Raw genomic sequence first — 26,212 nt, 5'->3', positions numbered from 1 at the left:
GATACATTACAGGTCTGGTTTTTTAAATTGTTTTGTATGAAATTTGTGAAATATAAGTTGTGAGATGACCTTTTAGAAAAACTAATGTAAACAAAGTTTTTCAAAATAAAAAGGAAGATTTGCGAATAATTGGGAGTGTCAGAATATAAATGATTTAAATGTATTGTGGGTATGCTGGTGCATGGGTAGTACAATTGTATCTACTGATAAGTATGATTTAGTTGTTAGTCAAGTGTTTTTGAAAATGTGTTCTTTACATAAACCGCCGGATTACTTTTTTAATTGGTATGGAAAGTTGCCTGAGATGCTATTGAATTGCCCTATAGTGCTTCAGTGCCTCATGCTATATAAATGCAAATATAATACAATACAGTGCCAATTATCTCAACCTACGATCTATATATACATTTGATGCCCTTGATCTGATGCAGGAGCTTATTAGTATGCACTATGAACAACGTTTCTGCGAGAATTGGTTAGTTACAAATGTGTTTTAATCATGAAGGGTCTATAGGACAAGCCAAACAGCATATATCGTACCGGCTGGAGATAAAGGAGATATAGCCAGGTGGCTCCAGTGTTGTGGAGCTACAGATATTAAAAGCCTTTTCCAAACAGCGTAAGAATTGTGCTTAATACTCGGTCATGAATAAATAAAAGTAACAATCACCATGTTGTGACAAGAGACGAACAGAACAGACTGTCAGGGGTTTAAACCAAAGATATTCTAGAGCTGAAAATTGGGGAGCTCTAGAATCGCTCTCCAGACCTTTGGGTTGAAGAAGCAATACCGAAGTAATGGGTGGGAGGGAAAGTAGCAACAGGGACAAGGGATTGGTGGGAGAGGAAGACGACATTTTACCCCGAGCATTGTGTAAGCAGCGGAAGGATACTAATCCAGAATCATCAGGGCTCAAAAAATCATAAAAATGTTACTAGACCTGTAGGTCTACTAACTTGAAAATCTACTCGACCTAGCTGTATTGTATTCGACCTTTCTCTCTGAAAGCTGAGCAAATGTTACAAGATAACAAGATTTAAAGGCATTTTTATTGCTCGTTCACTTTGTTAGCAGTAAAGATGCCTTTAAATCTTCTCTTGTCATGAGCTCTGCTTTTAGAGACAGAAGCCGAAAGTCAGTTTGTCTTCCTACTAGCCAGAAAGGACAAGAAGGCTCTAAAAATAGCTTGTCGTGAATAAATGTGGCTCACCATAGCGAGCATGCAAGTGGATTTTTCAAGACCTGAAGATAAAGCAATCAGTGCTTGGTCCATGCTCCACACTAAAGAACAGGAAGTGAAGCTGACATGCGTTGCCAAATTAGGAGGAAGCAAAGAAGAGTGACAATGAAGCCAAAAAATGTTAAGATGTTTGCTGCTTTCTTTCGCACAAACACAGACTTTGATTATTGCCACCAACAACACACAAAGGTTGCTGACCTGCCCATGTTAGAGCTCCTGGGGCATTGTATTGTAATATATTGTAAAGTAACTTATATATGCCTTTATTATACCCCTTATGAAGCCTACAGCACTTTTGCATTATTGAGTAGCTATTTTTGTGCATAATTTATAAAGCGCTCAGTTAGGGAAGTGAGGGGATATGCCAGCTAATCAGAAAATTAGAATTGTGTTTGTGAGGTGTTCTTGGACTTTTGTTTTTTTTTGCAGCGAAATTACTTGACCCATTGTTGTGTCTTATTAATAATATTATTCAGTGTAGTAAGGTTCTGTATGGCGTTAAAGGGGGTCAGATCTTTTCATGGTGTGAGCGTAAACGCCTATTTACTGATTTATAAAGCAGTTTACACACCAAAGTTGGAATTTTGTAAGCAAATGGCTTGTTTTAGGAATATAAGTTCACAACATATAACTGTACGCTGGCAAAGCGAGTTTTACTTGCTATCAGACTAAAATGGCGCCAAATTACTTGTGGGTGGATCCACTCACATGAGCAGGAAGTTGGTGTTCCCTAACCTCAGTGCCTTACAGAGTAGTTGAATACTCAAGGTTGTGGGTTTGTAGTTAGTCCCAAAACTTTTGCAATGCACATTACTGCCCGAGATACAATTGGAGATTTTCTCTATTTAAAGATGAGAGTAGATCTCAATGTGAATGGAGAGGAAACCTCCTGAAAAGGACTGAGTATGTAGACGAAGGGGGAGAAAGAAATAAAGATGAAAGTACAATGCCACTTTTTAAAATTATTTACACATGTAGATATAAACTTGTTAAATTTGTTTCATGTTTAAAGTGTCTTTGCCTGGGATGAACGTTGAATTCACAAACCAATGAGGGAACTTCGACTGTTGTGGCTCCCTGGAGTATTCCGGTAATTCTATGAAAATTAAAAAAAAATATTCCTAACAAAAAAGTAAACTAAGAGGAGTAAATTTTCAGTTTTGAGACCTGGTCACCCAACATGTTTACTTTTCATCAGTTATACCTTCTTGCTTCTGAAAGGCCATTTCTACATTTTGCACTTCCAACATCACTGTAGAACTCCCTCTCTCGAGCAATTCAAGGATTTACATTCATCGCAGGGCAGAAAATCTCTCAACTACTATAACTTGGACTAGCTAACCTCATTTAAAACTTCATTGACGTTCTAGGGCCCTCTTAAGAGGAATTCTGGGCCTCATACATCATTCCAGCATAACAAGCAGACACAGCAAATGTGTTTCATTTGATAAACGAGGGTGACTCATGGCAGAGCATACAAATGCTTAATAAGTCACTGCGAAGAGCACAATTTACAAACCTATGCTGTCATGTTGACATTTAGTAGCCTCATTTGCGTGCCTATGCCCAGAGACTGTATCGAAATCAACTGGTTACTCTTCTCCAAGGCTAACATTGGAGGAAGACCGCAATGCCTTTACTCTCTGGAACTGCATCAGAAGAAGCAAGGGACACCCAGGTTGCATTCAGAGCCAAACTAGGGACCAAGATGAGCTGTGGCAATAGTTATTCGATCAGGGTTGCATTGCATCATGCAAGTGAGCATAGCAGGCAATTCCTACCGCCTCCTGGGTATAGAAGAATGGGTTCTACAAATGAAAAATGCACTTGAGGCCACATACATGAACTAAAATATACAGAAGGTACATGCAGTCTTGCTGGAAATTAAGTAAATATTCAAGCAAGTCATGGCCTGCTCCAGTTTGCAAGAGTAGTGTCTTATTAAAGCACAAGATCTTATATGTTCCTATATACAATTTGTGGCATTGCAGCTACCACAATGCCTTTTTCTTGCTGGCTTCCCTGGAGAATACATGTCTTTATAGAATATTATGCTGGGAGAAGTAGTGTCAGTTGTAAAAGTACATCATGCCCACCACTCCTACTGTACATGCTAAGAGCCCTGTAACATTTCTGCTGCTACTAATGGAATTCTAAATATGCTAGCCTGCTGTTGCGTAAGTATGCCACAGTGCTGCTGAAAAGGTCAGTCTGTCAGAAATAATCCTTGATTCTCAGTAAGGTCAGTTCTGACTGTAGGCCATGAGCCAGGACCCCAAATTTAGGCCATTGGTACCACTTGGGGGGGGGGGGGAGGGGGAGATTTTGGGGGGGTTGAAATTTTTTTGCAAGGTATGGATGCCTAGAGATGGAAAATATTTAACAGCAAGTACTCTGTCTTTTGTCTGATATTATTAAATTAACAACCATAGTTGAAAAAAATAAAGCTTTTCAGATTTATGATATATAGCATACAAATTCATCATATGTGGAAAAATACATCTAATTCCACCTGATTGGTTAAAGTCAATATTATTTTTAAAATAATTCTTATAATTTTTGTAATAATAATATTGTCCTTAAATAATAACAATAAAACGTCATTGTATTCCTCATTTATTTATATAGATTATATGCATAATTTTCACTTACAATTTCAAATAATAATTGTTGTTAAATCTTACATAGGCAATGTATGTCATGAGTGAACCTAAACACAATTTTATCATTCACATTCGTCATCATCATCTTCTTCTGAATAGGAGTCATCATTCTCTGCGTCTGTTTGATTTTCACAGGTGGGACGTCTGTAGATGTCCGTGCACTTGAGGACATTTAGGCAGCAGACACATGTTAGCAGTTTGCAGTTCCCAACGCAGTTGCAAGCTTGTAGATCTAACACAGCCTAAGGAGCTGACTGCCTCTCCATCCAGTCCACTGCCAGTTTCTCTGCTCCCTCGTGTTTTTTCAACTTCCACCCTCTCATAATTGGACTAGGTGTCTGTGGATCATACAGAAGGCATCTCTACCTTACTCTGGCTTGATAATTCACTTGTTCTGCATGTTTCGTCACAGTCCCTGCAAGGTGGAAGTTGATGAGTATCTCACACTCCTTTGCGCAGAATAGGTGATATCTCAAGTAATTCATGTGCTAAACCGGAGATTTTGATGTATACAGCAAGCACGAGAATTGCTCCAATTTGTCCATTCGTCTCTGAGCTGCAAAATGTGTGCTGTGTATCTCTGGACGCTTCCGCCTCAAGCTCTTGCCTATGGCGAAGTCCTGTTCCGGTCTTTTCTGCCCTGAGCTCTTGCCTGTGGCGACGATTGTGCTCCACAAAATCTTTACAGGGTGAGGCACACTTGAGTGCCGAGGACGCCCAAGAGACGTTTATGAAGGTTCATTTATTTTTAACCCATAGCCAGTAGGAGTCCATGTCCCAGAGTCAGACCTGTGGCAACTCCCGACTCCAGTATTTCAACGTGTATTCTCAATATAAAGACGTGCGTCTCTGCCCCTCTATGCTTGAGAAATAGCATTCGGTTGCCTCCGTTAACAATTGTTTTGTGCGCTTTTTCCTCTACATGTGTCCTGATGAGGACCAAATCACTGGGCGCGTGGACCCTACAGAATGGAGGAGTCTGACTGACCATTATCGCATATACTAGAGCTGGATACATACTTTGGGCTTGGTTGAAGGCCAAATTGTTTCCCTCTAGTGTGTATTGGACTACCTCTAATGTGGACTGCTCATGGACTAATGATTCTTTTAGCAACCAATATGTATAAATGAATGTGTAGGAAAGAATAATGGGATTTATAACGAATATTATATATGTGATATTGAATTTTTTGAAAATTTGTAGGATAAACATCTTTTGATACCCTTTTTTTAAAAGTTGGCTCGTGAGTCTAGAATTGTGTTAATTTATACAGTTTGGGATTATGTTAACCAAGAGTAGAGATTAATTCATTTTTTCTCTTCTAAACAAATCTTTTAGAATTTGTTCCCATACTTCATTATGTGTTTTTGATATTTCTCTTGCTCAGATGTGTTGGGATTATATGGGCAAACCCCTATCTTTTCAGTGTACTGTGTATCTCTGTTGGCAGACAGGATTTTGAATGCACGTACTTTTCCTTTTTCCGCAAATGCGCTTACTGTGTCACATCCGGTAAATGTATGGAGACCTATCATAGCTCGACAAACATAATCACCAATAGTTGAAGCTATCTTTCCCCATGTCAAGGACTCGTGTGTATTTTAGTACTATATTTCAGAAACAATTTAGCTATGATTCTGTCCTGGAACCCCAAGCACATAATAAATACATTGGTGTCATCTGACCGCATCATTACTGCCTCATGACCCTCATTAGCAGCGTCTGCAGCTTGCAGCAACAAACCACCATCTGCTTCTTTGTGTGTATTGTTGAGATCGGGCACTTCGTTGCTCGCTTCAGATGTAATTTTGTAGCATTTATCTTCACAGTTCGTGAACAGTGTTTTATTCTCAAGTTTTACAAAATATTCAAGTTTCCTCCATTTGTTATTAATAAATGCTATGAGAGTTGTTTTATTCCTTACGTGGCTTGGGCATTTCCTCCACTATCTGACAATCTGGGAAGGTGAGATGCTCTGTAACTGGTGCCCGAGTTCTTCCCCTCTGATTGTCCTTTTGCTGTTCTGAGTAGGCGTCTTATTGTATGTATCAAACACAACATCGATTCTCTGATTCCTATTTCCTTCTCGCAAAGCCATGGACAAGACAAACATAGCCTCCTCACCAAAATGTGATTCCTCTCTTTTTACTCTCCGAACAAGAACCATGCCATCAATCAGCGTGGCAGAGTTTCCAGGTATTTCCTCTGCAGGGGTAACATTTTTCTGTAAGTATGTTTCTAAAACATCTTTGTTTGTCTTTCGCTAAAGACATTCTGGAGTTGCTAGTGCCCATGTTAAAGGTCCTAAGGGATAAGAGAGTATGTCTACTATTTGAAGATTCCGATTCTGTGCTGTCACAATTATTTTAACAAATAGTGCTTTTTCTGCCTTCCTCTTGGACATGTTAGTGAAGGATTTCAGTTTGTTACTTTTCATTGGGTCATGAAACCTCTTAATAAGTGGATTATTCTCAAGTTTTAGGTCTGTGTAGCATTGTTCACCTATTTCATGCACCTTTATTATCTTGGATGCTATGTCTTGGAATGCCTTTTTGCCGTGGAGAAACTAATGGAAGCATGTGGCCTTACAAATGAGTTTATCCAGCTTTGAACCAGACTAACAGCTCTTGTTATAGTATTGTCGTTTTTAGGTTTCGCCTTGGCCGTTGCTCCGCCCAGGGCGAAATCTTATGTCCTAGATATGGGGCTTTGGTTCCGCCTCTGTCTTCCATTGGCTAGCTCCATAAATGGAGGCTAGCCATTGGGAGACAGAGGCTGTCAATCACGCTTTCCCGTGAAAACGCGATTCGGGGGCGTTTCTCTGTCTTTTTTTAAGCCCCGCCCCTTTGTCCTGGGCCGCGCTGTCATTGGCTGCCGGCCCGGGACCTGACTTGTTTCTTGTTGCTGACTAAACCGAATTATTCCTTGGTCCGTGGTGTAAAGACTTCCTTCCTGGAGTGGAACGCTGGCAGACTGAGTCAAACTGGCCCACAGCGAAGCTGAACTGTAGGCTTAAGGTCCTCCTGCCCATACACCTAAACCTCGGCAGCTGGGCGTGGATACAAATGGAAAAGGAGGCATTCTTATAACGTTAACCCATGTGCGTAAATGGTGTTTATTTTAAGCTCCTTGTTTTCTATTGGTTTTATTTAGAGGCGGTGCCAGCGCTAACCTAGTGTGACATTTTCACAGTCGGCCTGCCAGGCGTTTGGGAGGTGGGGAAGACAAAAAAGTAGTTTTCTCCTCCTCCTTCTCCGGTTTCTTCCCAAGCCCGCCATTCTAGCCTCGGAAAAGGCTTTTTTTTTTTATTTACACATCCTGGAATGAAATTAAGGCATTTTATTTTTTATTTCACCCACGTTTTCAATCCCACTTAACTGTCAATCTGCTCTTTTTTTCAAATCCTGTATATGCGCAACTGCGTTTGATTAGGTTTTGTGTATTTGTGCTTCTCGAGTAAAACCCCGTTGGCTGTGTAACGTGTTTGGCGGCCGTTTGCACACAGAAAAAGATGAACAAGCTGTACGTCGGGAACCTGAGCGAGGCGGTGAGCGCCCAGGACCTGGAGAGCCTCTTTAAGGAGTACAAAATTCCGTTCACCGGGCAGTTCCTGCTTAAGTCGGGCTACGCCTTCGTGGACTGCCCCGACGAGACCTGGGCGATGAAGGCCATCAACATGCTCTCAGGTGAGTGCCGCGGGGGGACTCGGAGCATGGGATGTTGGGGGCATAAGTTAGGTGTCCAGGGGGTGCACGTAGCCCGCTGCCGTGACCAGGGAGCCTCGCTGGCTGGTCTCCGGGCAAAGCTAGAACATTAGGAGGGAAGCAGGGCTCACAGGCCGTAGTTGCAGGTATTGACGCAGTGGGTGGGCGAAGGCGATAACGTGGGTTCCGTTCTTAAACAAATACATAGAGGGGGAGGGGGGGTTGCCTTCTACTCCCCTCGCCCCACCTTCCCAACTTAACCGCAACGCCCCCGCTCAGAGAGAGGTTCGCATCTAGAGCCCTCCTCCCCTGACAGCGGACCTTTGCCCCATGGCGGCGTTTCTGCCACACACCCTCTTCTGCCGGAGACCTCATGCAGATCCGTACTTCTGTTCCCGGACAGTGGTACTACTTTGCACCCCTCCCTGAACGTTCAGTTACTTAGGGCAGGGACCAAGTGCTTTCACTTAAGGATAGAGAAAGCGGGACTGGGAGTAGGTAGTTCCCGGGCAGCATTAAAGGGAGGGAGGGCGCTTGTTTCATTTTGTATTCACCCTTCCCCACTGTATGAATGAGTGAACAACAAGGCTCCTTGTGGCATACACTAGAGCGTGCTGCCACTTCCTCTACAGCCAGCGGGGGCGGACTACAAAACTAACACAGCGGGTGTCTGCCCAAGACGGTTGAATGCACTGCGCCCTTTTGATGCCCAGTTCACCCTCCCAGCGCCTGGCTAACGGGAATCTCTTCATTCAAGTTTATTTATGCTCCTTTCCCAACAATCTATTTCACTGAGCTCAGGTTCCGTGCGTTAAACATTTAAACAGGGCATGAAAGTGCAACATCGTTTTAAGTGCCTCGGTACACTTCAGAGATAACCGGCAGAAAAGTTGAGCGTGTTTACACCTTAAACTGTTGTGATCGGCTCCAATTACAGCTTATGTGTGCTTTGTAATTATGTGCGCGATGTAGGAATTTGATGTGATGCATTTTTTTGGATAAACTTGTATTATGAAGCATATACTTGTTCTGATGACTTAATGAATCCCAAAAGTTCTTAAGATGTCATTCAGGCACGTCAGCTGTTGACTTTTTAAAAAGTTTTATCAAATATCTCATTTTGTTCATCCGTGAGATGCAGAGATTTTTAGCACCACACTGCTGGGGTTGAGTTGCCACCACTCATTTACCCGGGTCCCAGCTCGATGTATCCGTACCACTACAGTCTCCTGGCCACATCAACGCGATGCAATCCTCAACCAAGATGGAAGCTGGCTAAAAATGATTGAGAAAAGGGGTTGGTGATGAACAGAGTGTCTGAATTAAGCAGACCACTCTTACCCAGTCCAAAGATCAGGGCTTGATCCATCACCGTTATTTAGCTCGCTGCCCCATCCCAGCTCAGAACCTGGCTATATGCAAATTAGTCTGTCCCTGGCCCAGTGCATCATGGGAACAGGGCAGACCAAACTACCAAGCCAATTCTTCACCAGAAAGGAGACAAGCTTCCGGGGACCGGTTTCTGCCATTTCAGGCGTCGTCGGCCCGGCTTGCTTGAATCCTGATGGAGCAGTGAGCAAGGGACTCATGTCTGAGTATACCCTTCCACTCTGTTCATCACCACCCCCTTTTCTGAATCATTTTGTCCACCATAAGCGTGGAAGGGTATACTCAGATGTGAGTCCCTTGCTCATTGCACCATCAGGATTCAAGCAAGCCGGGCCGACGACGCCTGAAATGGCAGAAACCGGTCCCCGGAAGCTTGTTTCCTTCCCAGTATAAGAATTGGCTTGGTAGTTTGGTTTGCCCTGTTCCCATCATGCACTGGGACAGGAACAGACTAATTTGCATATAGCCAAGTTCTGAGCTGGGATGGTGCAGTGAGCTAAAAAACGGTGATGGATCAAGCCCTGATCTTTGGACTGGGTAAGAGTGGTCTGCTTAATTCAGGCACTCTGTTCATCACCACCCCCTTTTCTGAATTATTTTGTCCACCATAAGCGTGGAAGGGTATACTCAGATGTGAGTCCCTTGCTCATTGCACCATCAGGATTCAAGCAAGCCGGGCCGACGATGCCTGAAATGGCAGAAACCGGTCCCCGGAAGCTTGTTTCCTTCCCAGTATAAGAATTGGCTTGGTAGTTTGGTTTGCCCTGTTCCCATCATGCACTGGGACAGGAACAGACTAATTTGCAAATAGCCAAGTTCTGAGCTGGGATGGTGCAGTGAGCTAAAAAACGGTGATGGATCAAGCCCTGATCTTTGGACTGGGTAAGAGTGGTCTGCTTAATTCAGGCACTCTGTTCATCACCACCCCCTTTTCTGAATCATTGCAGGTAATGTCATTTTAGCATAGTATACAGAAAGCTATCTAGCGTAGTTCATCCTATAATACACAAAATACCATAGGATCTTAGAGCGTATGTTGGTAATATGTAAATGCCAATTCGCGTCTCGAGCAGCAGACAGCAGAACCAGCAAGACATTTACAACAATATCCACATACAACATTCAAAATGCAGTGAGATATCTATTGTCATGACGAAGATGTTCCAGGAATACATCTTAAAGCTGTTTTACTTCAGCAGAGGCAGCATTCTGCAAGAGGTAGTCTAATCTCTGTCGGCATAGGTCTTTTACAAAGTCATTAACTTCCTCAATGAAGGAGTAGACTACCTGAATGTTCTCTTCATAATCCTTCTCCACCCAGGGGATAGATAAATTCCAACTAAGCGAGTCTCAACATAGCTTCAAACACACTTGTGTACTCTAACTGCACAATTGTACATACGACCTTCTAGTACTAATGATCATGTCTGCTTTAATGCAAAGGTTGTGAAGGCCAGTGTCTTTAAAGTGTTTTCCAAGAATGGACATGACACAGCAAAAGGTGTGAAAGGTGCCCTTACCAAGAATGATTCTGTTGTACATTGCTTTATGCTTCCACACTATCTCAGTTGCTTTTGTGTAGAGAGCTTGATCCATGACCACCCCAATTGCCTTATCAGCTCGGTTTCAATTTTTCAGAAACAGTTGTCAACTCAGTTGAAGAGCATTAATGGTGGGCAAGTATCCTGTGAGAACATAACATAACACGTATATTTGTAATGCGCACGTTCACCCTGCGTTCTCTTGGCGCTGAATAACAGATGTTCATTGTTACACAACTCAATGGTACTCATTTTATCGACCTCAGATGGATGAAAGGCTGAGTGGACCTGCCGGGATTTGAACCTGTGACCATGAGGTCATACACAGGCCCCTACAATGGACGCATTAGTCCCCTGAGCCACCAGACCCAGCACATTAATTAGGTCTCTAGTAGTGATGTTAAATCCTGCCAACTTGGTATTGTCTCTTGGCGATGCTGATGCTACCCTACCAGCAGGGTGGCTACGATGTCCCCAATTTTGAACAATACTATTATTGCGCACAGGCACATTTTGCAGTATACTGGCTGCATCCGCCTCCTTTTATGGCGCACTTGGCGGTAGAGGATGGATATATGGCTCCTACCCCCCCATCCGGGTACTTGTTCACGCGGGTGAAAGAACGTAGCCGTGACCCATCCACTGTAGACTGTACTGCGACGGCACGGAAATGGATGGCGTGCAGACTGGATGTATCCCCGATGTACTCCCCCCGATTGGCACTGATGGGTAACCCACTGTTACAAATGGCGTGTGAGGGTCTGGGTTGTAGGATGTTGAGGACACTGAAGTATGGTACATGGGGTGACCTATACATGGGGGGGCGATTCCGTTCACTGGAGCAGTTCTTTGGAGAACATGCACCCACTAGCATGGAGCTGTTTTTATATACCAGCCTATGACAAAATATCAATTAGCTTTATTCGATTTAGGTTAAAATCATAAAAGCGTACAGTTAAAAACAGTCATAAAAACAAACATGTAATAGCACAAAGTATCTACAAGTTATAAAAAAACTTGGGCCCAGCCTATGGGAATAATTCCCTTATTGTTTATGTGCTTTTCACAGAATTAGCATTCACAGTTCTACCATTACATCAGATTGTCACTTACTAGAAGCAAATTAATAGAACTTTCCATGCTTATAGCTATTGTACATTGGTTCGAGTCGATTAGAAGCAGAAAAGCTACTGCCATTCAATACACAGACGCTTCTACCCGTCGAATGGTTATACCCTGTCTTTGGTCTTGATAGAGGGGTGTATGACGACGTGCTGGGGTAAAAGTCATGTAAATCCCAGGTGGATATAGGGCCGTCTCCTTCTTGGGGCTGCCAGGTTTGCAGGTACGGGACAATATGTCTGTTCCTAAATTTAACTACACTAGATCACCGGGAATGTCTTTTGGGAGAGAACCTAACCAGCCCACCCTTCTGACACTCACTATTCTTCCATTAAGGTCGTTTGGCAAGGGTCTATTTTTTGTTAACCAAAACATGACCTTGTTTAGTAGGTCTTCTTGTCTTTCGACTTTTCCATAAGTGAGTGCTGGTACTCCCAAAAGGACATACACAAATGGGGCGGCCTCCGGTGGTAGGTGTATATAAGGTGCTTTATAAAGCTCTGCTCTAGGAGCAGTATACTGTACTAATACGGGTTTAGAAGGGATCTTAGGAGCGTTTGGGGCTGATGTATTAAGGGCTGGTGGCCGAATCTGAGCATTAATGCTTTGTGTAGTTAAAGTAGGCACTTCGGAGGCAGCAGGTGACTGAGAGCGGTTAGATGATACAAAGTTTTTAATAGGTGGCAAGTTGGCCTTGATCATTTCTTCTAGACCCGTCAGCCTATCCCCTAGAGTGTTTAATTTTTCAACCAATGGCGATATAATAGTTTTGACCAGTAGTTCAATCTGGGACAGTAAAGCCAACTGGGAGGGAGGTACTAGATGGTCTAATTCTTCTGCAGCCTCTGAGGTTAAAGGGGAATTAGTGATGGGCAATGAGGGGCTTACGCACAGTTTTTGTAGCTTAAGATGATTCCCATTGTGTTTATCCCCCTCGTGCTTCCTTTTAACGGATGAGACCTGGGGGAGTGCTATGGTTTGGGTGTTAACTTTATTAGGTAAAAGGGGAGGTTCCAGCGGGCAGTCGTTAGGGGATAATGTTCCGACAGTATTTGCAGGACAAGGTAGAGCACTATTTAGTTCAATTCTCGATTCCACTGGAACGTACCTAGTTTTACACAGAATATTTAATTCCTCTACCAGTGAGAGGCTTTGCACAATACCGGCTGTTAGTGAAGGAGAATCTTGTGTGAGTATGCTATCTACGGACGACTGGCGAGAATTATTTTCATCTGTTTCTGTAGGGATGGGGCAATATTATCCCATTTGGGTGGTGGACTTGTGTCCCATGGCACGGACCCCTCTGAAGGGTGGCTTTTCTGTTAACCCCCTTACGAGTCATAATGTGGCTTGGTTATGGCTGAGATGGATATGGGTAATACCAAGCAGTGACTCGATCAGGAAATTTTAGTGTGCGAAAGTTAAAGTCCACTAATAAAGTCAAATCAAATATTAGGTTAGACCACAAAGTATGGAGTCCAAGTCTCTTTACCTCCTCTTGTGGTAAAGCCAAGGGGGGTGGTCTGTCCCGTCCTCCTCAGGCCTCAGAAGGCCATAGAGGGCCCGCCCTGTGCCCGGGCTTAGCCCGGCTAGTCCCGCGCGCGTCCTGCTACGCGGAGGAATCGACTCCAGTTAAGTAGCGCCTCCGGGTGCGATGTGGGCGGGAACCAGGAAGTCCTCGCTAAGCTCGCTGGGAGCTGTAGTCCCCGGCCGCGGTGATCTGGAATGCGGCAGCGGGGTGACCTGCAGCATTAGCCCCCCAGGAGCGTCCAGTCAGGTCAGCGGGGCAGAGAGTGAGTGTCCGCACCTTGGGCTGTGTGAAAATATCAAAGCAGTTACTCCAGCATTTCTGACAGAACCTGATATTTTTGCACCCTTACACGCGCTGCTGCAGACTGAGACACCTACCCATGTTATCTCCCTACTATACAGACAGGTTAGGGGCGCGCCTCCCCCTGGTCCCTTGCGTGCTAGAGTAGAGTGGGACAGGGATTTAGAGACACCTCTAACTGATGAACAGTGGGAACAATGCTGCGTACAGACCGAGGCGATTACTTGCAGTAGCCGGCTGAGGCTCATTCACTTCAAATTTCTGCACCGCCTGTACCACACCCCGCCAAGCTGCACCGCTTCCACCTTAGGGAGACTGATTGTTGCGAACGATGCGGCAGGGAAGGTGCAGACTTCATACACTTAGCATGGTACTGTCCAAGAGTGGAAGCCTACTGGACGGAGGTGTTTGAAGGAATGTCTGGGATGTTGGGTGTTCAGATAGTAGCGTCCCCGCTCGTGGGACTTCTTGGCTTAACCCACACAGTGCAGACAGTGCACAAGAGATTCCTTGCAATGGGAATACTGATAGCTAAGCGAGGGGTGGCATGTAAATGGGGTCGGGGCGGGCACCTAAATTTAAGGATTGGATACGTGATATGTCTACCTGTCAGGAACAGCTCAACTACGCAGAGCTGCTCCCTATGAAATCTCAACCTAAAGACATCTGGGGGCACCTGGTGACATACCTTCTTGCACAAGAGTCGAGAGACGAAGGGGAATCGAGATCAGTGGGGACGGGAGTGGATGACATAACTCTTGATGAAGCGAGTTAGAGTGTAGGCGACCCCCGCTGATGGGCCGAGGGTATGAATGGGGATAGCAGTTACGAAGGGGGATCATGCTTGTCTTGAAACATGACGTAGATGTACATCAACGCATTTGCTCCTCACAATACATGTAGGCTTCACCTTGGTGAGGGACGAGAAGAAGCAAACCCAAGTAATCATAATGTATCAGAAAGTAATGTGCCTGTAACGTCGCAACTGTTGGATGTGGAGGGTGGGGAGGGGGACGGGTGGGGGTAATTGATGGAAAGGGGATGGATACACGCTATGCCGCAATACTGTGTATGATTTTTTGACTGGTACTGTAAGATAATTCTTATGTTATACACAATAAAGGTTTTTCAAAACTTTAAAAAAAAACAAAAAACTTGGTATTATCTGTGTAGGGCTTGCTTCTGGTTTTGCAACAACCCAGATTATGTTCTTATTTTGTGCAAGCTTCAATTGGGTTACACATTTTGGCATGACTTCGGTACATGTCATCAATGGCTGAGGCGCAGCTCGTTCACCAGAAACATACATGAACAATTCTTCAGTATTTGTGGTAGTCCATGTTCTTTGCTTATGTTCCTCAATGCTTGGGAAAGGAGCTTTAAAAGGTTGAGGTCAAAAAACTTGAGCTGCAGAGCTATACCATTGACTCGATGAAATTGTCCCCTTAACAGTAGGAGTCTCTTCCACCTATCAATATTATCCCACGCTAACAAACCTTTCTAAACTCTTCCCTCTGAGTCCTCCCCTCCAAAACTCCTTTTTACTCCTCCAAAAGCCTCCTCCTACTGCTTAGACCTAAAACCAAAACAAAAAAAATCCTTCACTCTTTTTATCCCTCCACTATCCTTTTCAATCGAAATTAACAGACTAACATGTTCACTTCTCAAATTCCATATTAAACTATACTTATATACTACCCAAATAATAACTGAATAACAACTCCACTACTCAAATTACTTCATATTTTTTTACTCTAATAATTTTCAACAGTAATCTTTTATGGGTTACGGAGTGGCGTACTACTCGCCAGAAGAGCGCTTCAACACCCATCAGGGGTAACAAGTGCTATATGAATGCAAATCTTTCTTCCCCTTTTATCCCTCCACTATCCTTCTCACTCCAAGTAACTGACTAATATCCACCACTGAAATTACTTCATATTTCACCATATTAATTCACCACTAATCCTTTGTAGGCTTCCTGAATAGCGTGCGTCAACAAGTGCTATATAAATACAAACCTTTGTCCTCTATCCTTCTGCTATCATTCCAAATCCAATTAACTGACTAACCTATCCACCACTTAAAATGTACTTGCATGTTTCACTATACTAATTCAACACTAATCCTCTATGGGTCCCGGAGTAGCGTGCTACTTGCCGAAAAAAGCGCTTTGACGCCTCGTCAGGGGTAGTAAGCGCTATATAAATGCAATTACAATACAAAACAATACATGAGGCTGAATGTCGGCTGGAAGAACAATTTGCTCATTAAAGATAGCAGCAAGTTTCTGAAGACACAAGGCGATATGATTTCTTCTAGTTGTGAGTATGAAATCCCATGATCAAGTCTGTTTAGAGTGCAAATTGCCTATCATCTTTTGTATGGCATATGGGAGCAACAGTTGCTTGGGGGCTATTTGCGGCAATTTGTACTGTATATATAATGTCCTGACTGAATGATTGCATGAGTAAGGAGGTCCTTTTGGACAGCTTTGTATTTTCTGGATCTCCTGTCAGAAGTCCTTATAGGAAACGTTTAAGGTAATCTAAATTAATCTTTATCAAAGTCTGATGGATGATGTGGCCATGGTGTTTTAATCATTGTTCTTATGTGCAATGATATGTGATCTTGTTCATGTCTGTTGCCTTAAACTTTAAAACTGATAATTCTCTTTTCAAACTCTGGTTTTCCCTTGCAAAGTACTGTAGCATGACACTATCGTGTTGGGCCAATTTTTTTTCTTTGATTGTCTGGGAATATGTGGAGGCTGTCACAGAACTCGAAGTCCAATTTTCTTCTAATACGCTTCTTTGTTGATTCAACTATTCCGTGAATTCCTCTGCGTGTCATGAGGGTTTCAAGCCTTTAAGTGAGAGTCATCGCACATATTACCTCTTTGTTCGGAATAATCACAGTTCTAATGTATTAAAATAGTTCTTCATATGCTTCATCTCTTATATTATTGTAGTGATCTTCGGTTTCAATGCTAGATGCATGATCATCCTCCTTTGCTCTAACCCTTGTATAGCTCCTATGACAAGATGCATGATAATGGGCTTCTGCAGCCACTATGTCCCTACCTATAGAGTGTTTAGATATTCAAATCACGATTAATGGTTGCACACTTTTGAAACCTTTTGTCAACTCTAATCTTCGTGGTCTTCATTAATTTCTCATGCGTTAATGTTCCCTTGTAGCATTTTATCTTTTCACAAAATATACATTCTTCAGCATATACGTTTGACTTTAATGATGTTCTTTTGTTTAAGCGTTTACTGGTGCACTCACTCATTCCACCATCATCACTGACACTTGTTTCAGCTTTTTGCATAATAGTCTGTAAATCTCACTTGATAGTAAACAGCCTCCTGCACTTCCTTTGGTAAAATACTTAGGGGTCCATGTTGCTTTTCACATTTCTTGCAATGTCTAACAGTGGAATGTGATTCCTTACTTGAGCTGTCTCTAACAAGTTTTCCATGATCAGTAGTCCTGCGGGCTCGTAACTGTAACTCCATGTTGGACATTTGACCATAAATGAATTGTACACTGGGGATCACAGGGACAGAGGATGTGCTTGTTTCTGTCTTCTTCATGATGCTGCACGCTCATTCACCACCAGCTCTAGAGAAATAAATAAATTAAAACATTTATAAATGTTACTTTGTGTACTTAATATGATCATAATTACTATTATCAATTTTTTTAAATCACATTTACTGTAATTATAATTTTTAATAATAAAATTCACAATAATAAAGATTATGAAAAAATGTCCATTTTTACCAAGGTATCTTGGGAGTGGAGTGGTAATACACAAAAGGCAAAGAGTTATGACTTGCTATCACATATTTTCCATCTGTAGGAGTCCATACCTTGCCAATAAATCATATTAGAACCCATTCCCCAAGTGGTACCGATAACATGGTTGGTTCAAGACCTACTGTGAAAAAACACTGGTCACCCTTTCGGTACTGCTAAGATTATCATGCTGCTATTGATAATAGGACAGGGGTGATATCAAGGAGGCTATAGGAAGTTCTGTGTTGCCAGATCCACATTGCCCAAGTATGAAAAGCACATATTGCCATGCATTTTTTTCCAATTTCTCCTGTTATGTTCAACACAGCTGCCATGCTGGAAACCACTTTTCCCTGAATATGTAAAGAATCCTTATTGTGGCAGGATCTACATCGTACAAGTGGGTATGGCACCGTTTTCATTCCTGAGACGATAAATGTCTGTTGTGTAAATCACCACTGCCATAGAATCATCCACATTACCATAGTTTGCATAGCTGTATTTGCAGTTCTCCCAAATCCACGTTGCCTAGGCATGTACATCACCGTTTTCATGCCAGAAAAAAAATTGGACACAATATGTAAAGCCTAACTTCAATGCAAATGTCATTACCGACATGGTCTCAGCCTATCTCCCACTTGCACTCCCTTGTCTTTACCCTTGCCCTCCTACTCTCAGGGGCTTGTGCTCCAATCGATTCCAGGGGCTGACAAACTGTGTGGTCTTGAAACTGCCTACTGTGTTGCTGCAGAGTTAGTAGAAGGCTGTGATTTTTTTCCCCCCTTCCTCTGCCATACTTCAGTTTTTGCTCCTGCAGGAAGTAGAGGGTGTTACACTCCTGTTAAACCTTCTGGCCGTGCGCAGATAAAAAAAATGTGTGTTCGCTTGCACATGCTTTGTAGCATGTGGGTAACTTTTCCTTACAGCCCACAACAACCTACAATTAAAAGGGTGCTTCTTCAAGGCATATTGGAGGCAGTTCTTGGCCAATGGGGATGGAGATTGCCTTGGCATATGGCTGGTAGGTGTTGCCATTGTCAAAATGCAGGTACCTATCATCCTTGGTATAGAAGCCACCGATCACAAAATGTTGGTTGTGGGAATGTTGCAGGTAATTATTGGTATAATAAGAGCACCCATGGTATGGAACTTTGATGGAAAAAAGATGGCACTTGTTTATTGGTGGTAATTTTTAACATAGGGGGCACCCTATGGAATTGGCATTGTGCATGCAAGTCATAGCTCAAGGGAGCACCAATTACAACATGCTTCTTGTGGAAGACATGGGTACACCCATGGCTAAAAATTAATACCATTGGGGTCAGATTCTGAAGAGGGGTTAGGCCTACGTGGCACACCATGAAGTTACTTGAATACTTTGAGTGGCCATTTAATACCTGTATCTCTGTAACAAATTTATCAGAAAAATGTGACTTAAAATGCATGATTTTACCTCATTTTTTTCCAGAATTATTTTGAGAGGGAATCCCATGAACCCTCTTAGGTAACATCTGGCTTACTTGCTTCACTCTCTAAAATGAATTAGAGGAAAATATTATTTACATTCCATCAATTTCAAAGAACGCCAGCCACCAAAGGTGAGCAAGATGTGGCATGGGGCAAAATAGGCAGCATGGGTGCAGAGAGAGTAAGTGAAGGGATTTGTCAACGAAATTAACATCATTCAGTCTTAAAGTGATTAAAATTGCTTACATTTCATAAGTAGATAAGCCCACTGCACTCAGATTCAACCAGAAATTCTTACGACTTTTCAAAATGTGGCCGTTCCACTTGTGTCCCACTACCAGTTTACTGAACGTGACCCCCATCTGTGGAGGTTACAGAAGGAAGGTCTGTAATCGGGGTCTCTCCAAGATCAAGGCATGCAGGCAGTGTGCGGCTTTGCTCTTCTTGGTAATCTGGGAAGACGACGTTACTTCTCTGAACGATTTCTCGTAACTACTCAATAAGAGGCACCCTTCTCACAAATCCACTTGTGAGTACAGCAAGGTGTCTCTTCCATTCTTGGATCTGGTGCTGTAACCAAAGGATGGAGGCATATACTCTTAACTACATAAGATACCAATGGCTCGCAATTCCTTATTGTGCTATAACAACTTCCTCCCATTAGCACTTTAAAACAACTTACCGGTGGGCCAGTTCCTCAGGACCAAAAGTAACTGCACAGAAATGGTCAGATGCAAGGAACACACAGCTACACTAAGCACCAATCTGTCTCATACACAATACCCACAGGATCTCATCCACAGGGCAGCGAAAAGAGGCAAGAATAATAGAGAAGCTCTCCTTAAGACCTATCATAAACGCAACACAGACAGTCTGGTATGTGTTAGCACATACAGCCATGTTATTAGCACCTTCAAGAAAGCCATTCACAAGAATTTGAGCATTTGTAACACAGGACAACACACTACCCAAATCTCTGTTTTCATTCAGAGTAAGAATACTGGAGACATGGTGGTCCACACTACACCACAGTCCACCGCTCACAGGATGAACCAGAACACTGTATGGTGTTTGCCTCCAGCAAGGAACTTTAAACGAATATCTATGGAAGGAGTTAGAGCAACACTCCACCTCACCAGCTGCCAAGTACCTCAAAATCAGTCTGTTGAATACTGGCTTAAACCAACTCTGGGATACTGCTACAAATCACTCAACACTTACAAAACTGGTCAGGAAGACAATTAAACATATCTTGTGATTCGAGGACCAGGCATTCCTCACGAAAATGTCACATGGCTGAACTCGTATTCCATACCAGCACTGCAGAATTACCTTGATTTGGGCTATGCAAAAACTACTAAAATGAAGTTTTTAAAGTACAGATTGGGCTTGTTACCTTGTATTCAGCATTTTCCGCATTGGCTAAAGGATAAGGCGGGCTCCCCCTGCCGGCTATGCGTCTCTGCGCAAGAGGAGCTGCTGTATTTGTTATGTTCCTGTAATGAACTTTTGGAAGAACAAAAGCGTCTGTTAAAATGCCACTTCAATCAGCGTGGGATATGCTCACGAAGACAAGCAGTTCTCACCTACTTTGCACCTAATGACCCACAGCTGAACTGTTGTCTGGTGAAGTTCATGAGGGTGTTGGAAAAGAAAATGCCAAAACCAGATTCATAATTTATTATAAGATAGTATTGTAACACAAACAGCACTTCTTTTTATGGTCGTCTAAAAATATAAACTTTAGAAAAGATTTTAAAAAGACAAAAGATGTATATTATGGAATAATGTTTTTAACATTGTACGCAGAATTGCTTTTAATTTTTTATGTTTTGTATTGCAATGGTTTTTATTAACTATGCAAATAAAAATTACTTACTCCAGCTAAGGGTCATTTTCTGTGCGGATCTTGTTCGGTGTGTCAGTTGACACAACACACTCTCAGCATAGACCTTGGTCTAAAGACACCTTGGGAACTTTCCAACCATATTAATTGCAACACTGAAGGGGTCATTTACCTCCTCAGATGTCCCTGTAAGCTGATATATGTTGGCATGACTACACGCTAAGTTAGAACAAGGATAGTAGAGCATTGTAGTTCAGTGAGATGCAAGAAATCTAAAACTAAACTCACCAGATACTATCTTACTTCAGGTCACACAGAGGATGACATTAGGTGGGTGGTTCTAGACAACCCCCATTTTTCGTCAAGCATGGGGACTTTAGATTCAGTCCTTTTTCATAGGGAGCAGCGCTGTATCCTTAGACTTAAAAGTAACACACTGGGTTTGAATTACAACATTCCATGGACTAGCCTGTGATAATAGCTATCTACTCGCTGGATATATTATATACTCTAATACCTTGATTATATTGGAGATTCAAGATATCTGGATGTTTTGTCTTTGTTTTTATTTTTACTTGTTTTTTATTTTTGTGCACAATGCTTGGTCCATTCTTTTCGCCCACTGGTGACCACAGCCATCCCCAGGGTTTACAGTTATGATATGCCTTCTCCACTCATCCCAGACACCTCAACTCTGACATTTACTGTTTGTTCTTTGTATTTGGGATGACATATGACGTGTCCTAACTGATCAGGCACACTGTTATCAACATGGAAGACTTGCTTTGTTCTGGGTGCAGCCCATTTACCCAATCTAACTTACCGTGTATTCTGACACTAAATTAAATGATCATGCCAATCATTTGAGTACAGGCCCCATAGCGAGTACCTTACCATCAGAGTTAGGTCCCCCCTCCCCCATACAAGGTGTTGCCCGTTCATGGGCATATCTACCTAGTTTTACGAGACCCATAAATGGGACCAAAATTCCCAGCAGCCCCTGGGTTCTCCATGCCCCTTTTAGGTGTGTCATAGACTCCAACGACCTATTAAGATGACGTGCCCGTGGCGGAGTTTCCTCTTTCGCCAGGCACGCCAAGAAGTTTGCCGCGCTGACGCTGCAGGTATGGGGTCTCTGTTGGGTTTTATGGAGGGCTACTATAAACTTGACAGATGCAGAGATTGCATTTAACATTTGGTGGCATCCCCTCAGTGCTGTGAACTCTACCCTCCTATTCCCCTGTCATTCCCCATTCCGGCCCGAACACACTGCAGTCTTGGGCGAGAGTCTTTTTTAAAGCCTCCCACGTGGAGTGTTGTTTACCCACACCGATATACACATGACTCAGTGTCGTGCCCGGGTTTGCTTGCATTACCTACCCTTTTCACTGTCTATGGGCAACGGCAATTACGCTTCACCGCCTCCTCCCAGTTCTTGCCATGAGCCGCATTTTGTCCCATGTGACCACGCTTGTGACGGCAGGCGCTCATCTTCTCTCCTTTTCTTAATATGCACTCATTCAAACATGGCCCTCCTTTAACCCTCAGGATAACGCAAGTGGTCTCGGATCAGGATGCTTATCAACCTGGCTCAGCTAGTGCCATGTACTCTTTTCCTATTACCGGTTTAGAAGTAATTACTAGATAGTACTTTCCAGCATAATGCATGCATAATGCATACATGCACCCAAACACACTTTTCCTTTTAGAGCCCCCCTTTTAGGTGGCCTAGTCCTTTCTAGGCAATTTGAGTAAAGAGACTCTTGTGCAATATGAAATGGGAAGCCTTCACGGAGTAGTATGGATGCTAGGGCATTACTACACACACAGTTTACATCTAGTTGTTCCATTGAAGCTATCATGGAGTGAGGGTGAGGGCAATAGACATTTTACCCACCCATACACACTTCGGGCTAAATAAATATATATAAATAAATAAATAAATAAGGTATGGTCACATGCTCTTGATACGTTCTTCTCTTTACATTGTGAAGCCCAGGTTTATCTTGAGGTAATGAAGTTAAGCATAATTATAGGTGCTGTGATTTGTTTGCATTTTACAATCAGCACGATAATGATTATGCAGTACAGTGGTACATGTAATGATTTTAATTGATTGATTATTATGTTTAGGTACTCTGCTTGATGTAATGATTTTTATTCTCAATTTTGTGTGATGTAATGATTTTCATTAATCGAACATCAATAAAATATCTATCTCATGATGCAGAAGTTGGAGATCATTTAATCAATAAATCTAAACGCAACTGTTAAAACATATTAATCAAAAATAAGTATAAACAGAATAAACATAAAAGAAGTTTAATTAACTGGGCGAGTAATTTTACCCAACTATTACCAGCTAAATCTGTCCTCTGCCTGCCTGTCATTCCCTCGCCTTCTTCTGTGCTTATTCTCCTCTTCTTCTTTGCCTCTCTCCCTCATATGTTCCTTGTCTCTCCTGTCCCCTTCTTTGATTTCCAACCATGCCTTTTTTCTCCTATATACATTCCTTACCCATTTTCAGTTTTCTGGCTTCTCCATGTTTTCTTCCTCCATTCCTCTGTCCCTATTTCTCGCCCCCATTCCTCCCAGTTTCCTCTTCCTTCAGTCTTTTCTAGTCGTCATTTCTTTTTAGTTCAAGCCTGGGCAGCGCATGCGCTGCTCTGCGAGTCTTGCTGTATTGGAGTATGCACTTGAAGCACCGCCGACTCTCCACCCATATTTGTCATTGGCTTGTGTCACATTGTCCTTGGTAAATGCTGGCAACTGATTCGTTATTAGGCTTTTAGTCCCTCCTTAGAACCGCCTTGTCTTCATTTGTTTCCTCACACGAGGACTGGCCCTTTTACTTCGGTTGTAACACAGTAAGTCTTCTTTAGTCTGGAAGCACTATTTTCTTTAATAAGTTTCTCTTACTGCAGGAGGGTCTCTAGTTTGCAGTTGTGACCCACCGGCTTGTTTATTTAAACTTGTAGCAAACGGGGAGGTCTTCAGGGGCATGGGAGACAGAAGGGGGCAACTCAGCGATGCCTTTAAGCATTTGCAATACAATAGGTCTCGCATTTGCTAGAGTTTAAGCTATTGGCATTCTAAATGACAATACCTTTTATTTATGTTTTAAAAACCAAAACCTAAATAAAAGGCATTGTCATTTACAATGCCAATAGCTCAAACTCGCGTAAATGCGAGACCTATTGCATTGCCGGTGCTTGTTTCGGTTTGTCCTTTGTTTGCACGTGGTCCTCACTCCAGTCCACTTCCCCCTCTGACCTTTCTGTATATCCATCTCTTCCTTTCACCCTTTTCCCTGTCCTCCTTCCCTCTTTTCCCTGTCCTCCTTCCTTTCATGCTAAAATGTCATACTGTCGCCCTCTCTTCCCTCCTAAATGTCTTCCACTTTCCACCTTGGATCCTCCATGTGCTCTCCCGGCTTCTCTTCCCAATTCTTTTACCTTTCGTGTTCGCTTTCCCACTCGCTCTCTTCCCTCTCTCCAGGCTGATCTTCCGCTCCCTGTCCTTCCTTTCATAGTCGTCCTCTCGTCTCTCCTGTCTTTCGCTTTCATCTGTTCCCCCCCTTCCTCTCTAACCTCTCCTACTTTATATCAGGCGCCATTATATACTCTCACCCTCTCTTCCACTGTCCGGTGATGCTCCAAGTCCGCCCACCCCCCTCCCTCGTGGACTCTTCCTGCAGGTGCTCTGGCGCCCTGTCCTTTGGAATCATGCTCTGGCTGCAGGTACACGACACCGGTAGGAGGATCCTTTCCCAGATCACGTTGCTGCGCCTTGTGTTTTCCAACGGTGTCAAACCGGTTCTGTCCTGGCGCAGGTTGTCCCGCTCCGTGCATCACCCCAGCCCCGCCGTCGCCCCGGGCTGCATCCTGACGGGCCACTCAGCCTCGCTTCTCACTTCCTGACAGACCCGCGGAGGGCTGGGACTTTGGAGAGCAGGAGTAACCGCCTCTCACGCTTTCCTCTGAGCCAGGGAGTTATTTTTTTGGCAGGCAGTGAAGAGGCGCCGGCGTCTGCCACGTTTTATCTGTTTTCGCACGCAAGGGCGGACGTAAAAGGGACTGATACGATGTGCTCTGTGCCGGCGCCAGCCGTCTGACAGGACCCGTGCAACAGGTGATCTGTCCTCGCTCGAGGGTGGCGGGGGGACGCGCGTCTTGTGGTGTTTGTTGCAATAAATAAGCAGCTGAGCCGAACTGTAATGCAGCAGATGTCGATGAGATTCGCGCAATTATGTGTTGTGTGTACGCTATATGGAGCCGCCTTAAATGCTGTTCCGAAAACAATCTAGCACTGCACGACTGCCAGGAACTGTCCTGGAGAGATAGCTAGACAGACGTTTGGCTGTAAGAAGGAGGGGAGAGCTGGGGTAGAATCAGGTGTCTCAGCCACGTGACTGACCGTTCCCCATCCCCCAGACTTTTGACAGACCGTTCCCCATCCCCCAGACTTTTGACAGGCCAGTCACCTTTGGCTGCCGTGCTCAGCCCGCCGTATTTTTAAATGTAATACTCTAGTCACCAGACCCTTGACTATGGTACCACACGTCTTACCGAGCTCTGCAAGTTGAGTAAATAGGGTTACTAAAACGTTTAAAGTCCATGAAGTTAGTTTTTTTCTCCTTTGTTTGAGGAGAGGACGAGTGTTGGTGGCGCAAAGCTCGCAGTGTGTCCCAATTTCTCCAGTCTGCTTAGGTGACAGCTGCATGCTTTATCACAACTGCGCGCATGGCGTCCGTGGCTTGCAGTGAGTTTTAAAGTAACTCACTTTTTCCAGGGTACAGTTTCTTCTTCTTGGTCTTTGTCTTATTCTATGCATCTCGACTGCCAGACTCCCCAAAATAAGAGCATTGCTGGCTGTTGCAAATAACGCGCTTCACATTTTGCAGCTCACTTTGTTACAGGATCTGTCACACTTCAGCGGGCGAGTTTACACATGTTATGGTCGCCAGGGGCTCGCTTACAACTGAGAGTGAACTCCTAATGGGCGCGAAAGGTCTCGTAACTCAGTTCAAGACCTCACTTTGAATCGGCCCTAACTCTTAAGAGGTTAACTTTGGCACTGTCAATACTTTAGAGGCAGAAACCATGCTCTCTGGCAGCGCAGACGATTACTGAAAAATACAAAACTGTTGTCTAAAGGAGCAGGACCAGAATTTATAATATCTGGGTAACCCCCAGGAGGAGACTGGATATGGGGATCAGCGTCGAAAGAAGTGGGGTTTGTTGACGAAGAAGACTTAAAAAAAAAAGTTTTTTTGTGTTGGGAGGTATTCTGTTCATCCTACAGTGAAGGCATACATAGGTCACCGAAACAGTTTTTAGAGTGTAGGTATGGCGAGGTCAGGATTGCCCAGTTGTAGATCGAACTGAGGGGAAGACTGGTGTGGTGAATTGTCTTCTCTCCATTCATTGCCTCGCTTGCTGCCAGCTGTCTCCAGTGAACGAATGTGCAGGAGCTTCATTTTATATGCTGGGGCTCTGTATTTATATAGGCACCCAAATCTGCCTGGCAATAGGGTTTTTGAAAGTGAAAGCTAGTTATGAGAATGGAAGGTTCTCTTACATAATTCAGCCACTTGATTGTCT

At 43.4% G+C, this 26,212-nt stretch overlaps 1 protein-coding gene and 1 long non-coding RNA gene across 5 annotated transcripts in view; one reads left to right on the top strand and one right to left on the bottom strand.

Annotated features, from left to right (window-relative positions):
• The window catches only part of SLC35E2B (solute carrier family 35 member E2B), a 286,509-nt gene that overhangs the window by 126,439 nt on the left and 133,858 nt on the right, over positions 1 to 26,212 (top strand). The window contains exon 1 of one of the 2 annotated variants that reach the window (XM_078642444.1): positions 24,322 to 24,740. The exons of the other annotated variant lie outside the window; for it this stretch is intronic. The gene's annotated coding sequence lies outside the window, so the exon portion shown is untranslated. Of the gene's footprint in view, positions 1 to 24,321; positions 24,741 to 26,212 lie in introns of those variants that run through there. 2 annotated transcript variants of the gene reach the window in all.
• On the bottom strand, positions 11,442 to 24,350 carry LOC144754526 (uncharacterized). Of its 3 annotated transcripts, none has more exons than XR_013594737.1 (3): positions 24,239 to 24,350; positions 18,750 to 18,828; positions 11,442 to 17,119 (listed from the first exon to the last, which is right to left on the bottom strand). It is a non-coding gene; the product is annotated as an uncharacterized LOC144754526 (long non-coding RNA). The 3 variants fall into 3 exon arrangements; XR_013594738.1 differs by having other exon boundaries at positions 24,065 to 24,328; XR_013594736.1 differs by lacking the exon at positions 24,239 to 24,350 and adding an exon at positions 23,127 to 23,243 and having other exon boundaries at positions 16,985 to 17,119.

This window comes from Lissotriton helveticus, chromosome 5_1 (assembly GCF_964261635.1).
Source record: "Lissotriton helveticus chromosome 5_1, aLisHel1.1, whole genome shotgun sequence".
Classification (NCBI taxonomy): domain Eukaryota; kingdom Metazoa; phylum Chordata; class Amphibia; order Caudata; family Salamandridae; genus Lissotriton; species Lissotriton helveticus.
This window is presented reverse-complemented; position numbering and strand designations above follow the sequence as displayed.